Source organism: Protopterus annectens, chromosome 11.part0 (assembly GCF_019279795.1).
Source record: "Protopterus annectens isolate FY-2018-M chromosome 11.part0, PAN1.0, whole genome shotgun sequence".
Lineage (NCBI taxonomy): Eukaryota > Metazoa > Chordata > Ceratodontiformes > Protopteridae > Protopterus > Protopterus annectens.
Window position 1 is genome coordinate 387,544,949 of NC_056745.1, and position 6,000 is coordinate 387,550,948.

General features: G+C 35.3%; 1 protein-coding gene across 2 annotated transcripts in view; it reads right to left on the minus strand.

Annotated features, from left to right (window-relative positions):
* The window catches only part of LOC122815408 (bile acid-CoA:amino acid N-acyltransferase-like), a 533,063-nt gene that overhangs the window by 42,395 nt on the left and 484,668 nt on the right, over positions 1–6,000 (minus strand). The window lies entirely within an intron of this gene.

Here is a 6,000-nt window from a genome sequence, read left to right on the forward strand (position 1 = left end):
TTTGTCAGCTTACCATAATACTCTGCTGACATCTTTGCCTGCTTTCCCTGACTAAACTAAACTCACCAAAAATAAATAAAACTGTTGTAAAAATGAAACTCTGAGTGTTTATCTTGTGGCTGTTGAGAGCACAAACACCTTCAGTGACAAATGCCAACAGGCTACTGAAGTTCAACTAATATTCAACTGCTCCGCCACCAATATGTGATGACCTCGCTACCCTGAGCCAGTAATCAAGGAGCCTCAATACTCACCACTGTCACTACCACTGTCATTGGTGAGAGATGGTCAATAAAAATACAGGAATGGACTTGCACAGTATTTTAAGATGCAACTCTGCATCAAGCACAATTTCCCCCAACAGCACTCAGGGAACATGCTACAGATCTGGAACTGGACTCTTATCTATAGATCCCAAACAAGACTCACATTGGAGCACTGTGTCCCAGTTCCAAGTAGCTGACACAACCACACCTGGGTATTTGATTTTTGCACGCACACATATATGCACACACACACACACACGCACACTCCTGTGAAAGGTTGGTACAGATTAACTAGCTGTACCTCTTCCGCCCAGACTATAAGATAACCACACTGCCACATGTTAGCCACAAGGTATCCAATTACACTGAGTAAAATCAATACTAATATAAATGGTAGACTGTAACCAAAGCAGCAAGGCTTTTTGGAATGGCCAAGGCAGCACTAAAATAAGCACAAGTACTCTCAGAATATTAAAAGTATTATCTAAAAGACCAGCCACAATGAAGGGCATAAAATATTTAATAATACAATAGAAAGTATGAGAATACTAAATATTTAAGTACAATAAACACCAGAGTTCAATCACAGCAGAAATAAAAATAACACAGTTGGACAGATTTAAATAGGTACAGAAAAACACTACGTAACTAATTTCACTGTATTTCCTGACTGTCTAAAGAATAACTGTTCCCTAGCTAACTTAATTAATACAGCAAGGCAAGATTAGACGCTGAGATGCTTACTTCCACAAGGCAAGGTGATGAGCTTCCAACTAACTGAACTCAACTAACTGACTGTGATAACTGTAATAGATCTTTTATATCAGGTTTCAAAGAAAACAAAACAAAATAAACTGATGTGTGAGTTCCATCTTCTCAGTGCTGGTTATAGAATGACATTGCATTTGATCTCCAGACTCTGGTACAATACACACTCAGAGTTTTGCTATGATCTGTTGCAGTATCTGAAAGCTATAGAACTATTTCAAAAACTTCTACTCTTCCCTTCCAGAATTCTTAAACATACACATTTAATTGGTTATAATAATATTCCTGATACATTTTTAACACAAGCACCTGTGCAAGTCAGTGTGATAGTCAAATGACACAAAATTATTTACAAAACTCCAGCTAACTCTGCTGGCATATGTTACACATGCACTACTTTCCCTGGCACAGATGGCAATACCTCACATCATCACAGAAAACATCAATACAACATCTCATATTGATGGGTTTATAAAGACGTTCAGTAAAACACTGACATCCAATTTATAGAAGGTGATTGTGCAAATAGTAAAAACTTGGACCAGTTATTAGATTATTTGCTATTTTGAATAACAAAGGTGTCACAAACTTCAGATGGGTTTACCCAATTGAAATTCTTGCTTGTCAGACATCCCACAAGTCTCCTTTACATTGCTAAAGAGACTTAGGAAGAAAAGAAGATGCATTTTAAAAGTACAATACAATACTACAGTGGTTTACAGGCTAGAATAAAGTTGGTTATGTTGATATTAAAGGAGGACATGCAGAACAACAGCAAGGCAATAAAAGGACAAGTTTAGAATGAAAATGTCCACCTTGGAGAATTTTACCCAGACAATCAGGTGTTAGTATTATTGCCTTCCATAGAAAACAAATTTAAATTTCAGGCTAAGTGGCCATGGTCATTTGAGTTGCTTGAAGGAATAAATGCAGTATATTGCAAAGCTAGACAATAGATAATAGAATGAAAAAATATATTACATTAATTTCCTGAAGCCATGAAAAGAAGTAGAAAGGTTTATGTTCACCATGCAAGCTGTAATTAATATAGGAGAGACCAGATAATCCTCTATCTGAATGTATGAAGCAGGAAATACATTTTTAGTAAGAAATAAAGTAGTGTTCTCAGACATTCTTCTGAGTGATAAACTGACAGAACATAACAATGATGAAAAACTTGGATTAAAGGTTAAACTGAGGCCATACAGAATATTAATCACAGAAACAAGCAGAAAGAAAAGTTTAAAAGATGTTTAAATTTGAAGTGATACAAGAATCAGTGACTGGAGGAACCCAAGGGTACTAATTTCTTAACCTGACAGAAGTATCAGAGTTTGTGACAACTTTAGGAAACTGAACAGTGTTTCAAAGTTTGATAGCTATCCCATGCCTAGAATTGATGTGTTGATGCACAACTATAGAAAGGCCAAATACTTGAAAACACAGGGCATTACAAAAAGGCATTATCAGGTAGTGCTTGCTCCTCCACTAAAGAAATAAAAAAACAATATTTGTAATCTCTACATACTGCTACATCAGAAGGCTGTACATCTCACTTATATGAGGTGCAGGCTATATTAGAAAATATACAACATGCAGACTTAACTGTGAATGATAAGAAGAATAAGGTGGGCATGATAAAAGCCAAATATCTGCGATATCTTAGAGGAAAATAACTCCTAAAACCCACAGCTAGGAAAAAAGCCCATAAAAACTGTCCTATACTGTCTAATAAATGAAAGACAGGCGATAACTTCTTGAACTAGAAGCTAATACAGAAATACAAGCATTACTAATTTAGAAGCTATTGCCTGTTCTTTGAAAAATCTCAGAAAGGGAAAGGGAAACACTTCTGTTAAGGTACAATGGTCTCTTGAATGAGATAAAGCATTTAGTATGCTAGAAGGAATATCATTTCATATGCTAAAAGGAATATTTTATATTCTAATCTTGTTTTTTTCTGATTTCACTAAGGAATTTACCTGCATATGGATGTGTCATAGGTAGGTTTGGGAGCGGTGGGGTTCCAATGTATTTAAGGAGAAGTGTATTGTGTCTGCGATATCAGCTGACAAGTCAGCAAAGCTGAAAAGACATATTCCGTCACGGAAGGAATGCTTAGCTGTGAAGGTGTTCTTCTATTTATTGCAATACTACCTGCTGGGTAAGCTCTTCAGCCTGGTGATCAACCATGTTCCCATTGTAATGGCTAAATAAACAGCAAGATGGTAATTCAAAATCATGCTGCTGGGCACCAGCCCTCCAACCATTCCAATATATTATGAGTCATAGACTTGGAATAGCTAATAGAAATGCTAGTGTGATACCACAGTCCTAACCAAACACTGAGAGTCTGGAACAGATGGTTTTGTGTTGGGAGGGGGTAGTTTTTATATCTTTCTACTGAAAAGTTAGTATTGTTCCTTTTAAATTCTGAAAAATGGCATTCATTTAGAAATCTCTCACAGCACTTTAGTCAGAAAATTGTTACTTCCAATTATTTTTTTTAAGAGTTACTATATAGATGATTAACTAAACAAAAGATGAAATCTCTGAATATAAGCACCATCCCCTGTGTATCTTATGCTATATCCCAGCATCTACTGTAAACAAATGAGAAATGTGGGAGTCTATGTGATCACCAAAAAATATATTTTTGCTGTGAACTGACATTGCCGATACAGACTGCAGGAAAAAACAGAATCACACACACAAAAAAATTGATGATATCAAAGAAGACCTTCAGGAAATACAGCAGTTTTCATTTCTGCATGTGTGTGTGTGTGTGTGTGTGTGTGTGTGTGTGTGTGTGTGTGTGTGTGTGTGTGTGTGCGCGTGTGTGTGTGTGTGTGTGTGTGTGTGTGTGTGTGTGTGTGTGTGTGTGCGTGCGTGTTGAGGATGGGAGTAGGGCAGTGTCATCTAGTTATTCAAAACTCTTGACTCTGTTGATAGGTTTATGGCCAGTACATGTGAATTCATTCTGTTTCTTTAGATTCTAGACTTTTTGATATTGTCAGATCTATGAATTAAACCTTTTCCCATGTTATTTCCTTCAACTACTTTTTGAATATTATTCTGAAGTTTATTCACATATTTGTAATCTGTTAAAGGGGTTATGCCACTGAGTAGAGCTCATTCACACCAGACATTTGGGAGAAAAGCTTTACTGTTTTATTTATTTAAATGTATGCAGCTAATGACAAAAATAGCACAACTTACATATCAGCTGAGTAAGAACAGCAATGAATAACATGACCTATGGCTATATACATGTGAAAAATTAATTAATATAAGGGCTGGTAAAACTCCTAATGGGAATAATTAAAAATGAGTCAACAGCAAAATGCATTACTAAAATTCGTACACAAGATTGCCAGTAATGGTTCAATATGTCTCAGTAAAGCCAATAGTAGACTGATACACAGGACAGCAAACAGCTGTACCGCTTAATAGGAGTGGAGGATCAAGGGTTTATGTAACTCTACAACTGGTCATTTCAAAGGAAATTGTACATGACATTCAAATTAGATTTGTCACATACCATAGTTTGTGTAATCTGTAGGGGCAGCAAATTCTGAAACAGATCGTGAGAAGCAGCCAAAAGTCCAACAACATACATGTGTTTCTTACTTTAATTATTGTTAATAGGAATGAGGTTCTGCACACAGTACAACCTTACTTTCCTTCACTGATACTATGAACAAAGCTCTGGACTCTGGTCTATTGACAACAGTAGTCTTATTAGAACTAATCAAACCTTTTGACATAGAATCACATACTAAACTACTCCAACAACATTAGGATGCTATGAACATATCCTTACCTGGTTCACCAACTACCTGAATAACAGACAACAATCTTTCAGAAGGCAAAACAATCAGTCTGGTTATTTGGTTAATAAGACAGGAGTCCCCAAGAGGTCCATTCTTGGACTTTTGCTTTTTAATGTATTTATAAATAATCTCCACAAAGTCTCCTACAAAGTTCACTCATCCAATATGCTGACATTTCTGCTATCATATCCTCCTCTAGCAATTTCCCAGATCTCCTAAAAATAACCCTTCTCACCCTTAGAAACTTGGCTAAACAAAGCACAACTACTACTAAATCCCCAAAAAATGTAAGCTACCACTATTTTCACCTAAACCACATCCACAGGGCTTTAAAATCTACTCCCAAAACAAAACTGAATTTGAAGCAGTGAAGACAGCAAAATTACTAGGCAGTACTATAGATGACAAACTATCCTTCAAACAACATATTCTTAATACAATAAAAAATGCATTTTAAACTATGCAAACTCTACAAACATAAACTCTACAAGGATAAACCCATAAAAATAAAACTGGCAAATACTCTCATACTCCCTTCCTTCCTCTATGGTCCCCCAATCTTTATCAACCTTCACACAACTATAAACAAAAATGAGAATAGTGGGCACACTTTTAAATTTAGTTATTGAAACTTTAGTCAAATTTGAGCACTGGGGTCCATGGTCTTTGATTTTAGAAAAAATTCTGGCAAATATATTGGAATTCTCATATGTGGTCAAGATTAAATGAATATATTTCTATTTTGCCTATTCTAAACATAAAAGCATTACAAAGATGAATATTTTCAAGTATGAAATGACTGGTATTTTTTTAGCCATGATATTCCTATTATTTAGTATCGACATACTTTGTTTCACAGGTGGGGATTACACACATTTATACATATTTATATAATTTATTACTTTTTTATTTTTCATACATATATACTTTTTTGTATACATATATTAGCAATTTATTTATATTAATGCATATTGATATGAATTTGTTGTTTTTCAGGTTTTTGAATGAATTTTAACTTTTTTGTACCCCCTATCCACATCTAGTAGGCAGTCTCACCCTAGGCAGTCTCAGACTTGCAAACTAGGTATCCCATGCATGTATATCCTTTCCTTATTTTCATAAAGCAAAAAGAA